The following is a 1,417-nucleotide window of genomic DNA, read 5'->3' on the forward strand; positions in this document are numbered from 1 at the left end:
TTTTAATTTAAAGAATAATATCATATATATGTTGTTATATGTATCTGCTCATACAGGAGTTTTGAGAACAACCAGAGGAGAACAGATAGGTAGGTAGGATGGATGGATAGATAGATAGATACATACATACATAGATAAAGAGAATAAGAAGTATGCTAAGTAATAATATTATATATTATTCTTCCCCGAATTCACAGTAGAGTTGGAGAATGGCAGGCTTAAAAAACCAGGATTTTCATTGGTGCTTCCCATTGGCATATCTGTATTCTTATTCTTTATTTCCTTTCTTTCCTGTGCGATAGCACTTCATTATCAGCAAAGCTAGGACTCAGGAAAAGAAATGTCATCTTAAAGGGATGACGCATTTTAGAATTCAAAAATTGGGAGATTATGATATTCAAAATGATTATAATCAGTGAAACAAGTTAAAATGTAAGCATAATTTTTTTAAAGATTTTATTATTTATTTTTCAGAGAAAGAGAGAAAAAGAGAGACACCACAAGCAGAGGGAGTGGCAGGCAGAGGGAGAAATAGGCTGAGCAAGGGGCCTGATGTCAGACTGGATCCCAGGACCCTTAGATCATGACCTAAGCTGAAGGCAGCTGCTTAACCAACTAAACCATCCAGGTGTCCCATGCATAAATTATCTTAATTAGATAATAAAGATTAAATGCTTTTTAAAAATAAGACTTTTTGTGCTCATTTTGGCAGCATATATACTAAAATCGATACAATTCCAAGATGAGCATGACCCTGCTCAATGTTGACATACAAATTCATGAAGCATTCTATATTTTTATGACAATAGTTAACAATAATGTATTGTATACTTGAAATTTGCAGAGGATAGAGCTTAAATTGATCTTTTTCACCACACATGCTCACACACAATGGTGACTATGTAGAAATGATTGTTGTGATCTTTTTACAATGCATACATATATTACAACATTATGTTGTACTCCTTAAATATGTGCACTTTTTATATGTGAAAAGTATCTTAATAAAGCTGCTAAAATTAAAAAATAAGATTTTTTAAAAGATTTGTTGTTGTTTGAGATTTTTACTGAGTCTCTAAAATCTCTTGGGGAAACTCACTCTAAAAATCAGACACTACAAATGAAAAAGACATAGTTAATGTTCATCTTGTGTGAAATATTGTATATGCTTATTTTGAATTCATGTGCTGACAGAAAAAAGTTAAGTTGCAATCAATAATTTTAATTTTTAATGTATTTTTGGTTTTCATTTTTTTATGTGATGTTTTCACTGCAGAAAGAAAAAAATGTTTATGTAATTATTACTTATGTCAGTTGGGAAAATCTGATTTAATTTTCTGTGAATGACCAATTCTCTGTTATTCATGTGCACTTCTGAGATCACCGCTATAATCTGTAAGGAGAAGACTGTTATTTT

At 31.1% G+C, this 1,417-nt stretch overlaps 1 non-coding gene across 1 annotated transcript; it reads left to right on the top strand.

Annotated features, from left to right (window-relative positions):
• The first annotated feature begins 696 nt into the window (after positions 1–696).
• Positions 697–799, top strand: LOC123941091. The gene has a single exon (XR_006818183.1). It is a non-coding gene; the product is annotated as a U6 spliceosomal RNA (small nuclear RNA).
• The last annotated feature ends 618 nt before the right edge of the window (positions 800–1,417 follow it).

This window comes from Meles meles, chromosome 4 (genome assembly GCF_922984935.1).
Source record: "Meles meles chromosome 4, mMelMel3.1 paternal haplotype, whole genome shotgun sequence".
Lineage (NCBI taxonomy): Eukaryota > Metazoa > Chordata > Mammalia > Carnivora > Mustelidae > Meles > Meles meles.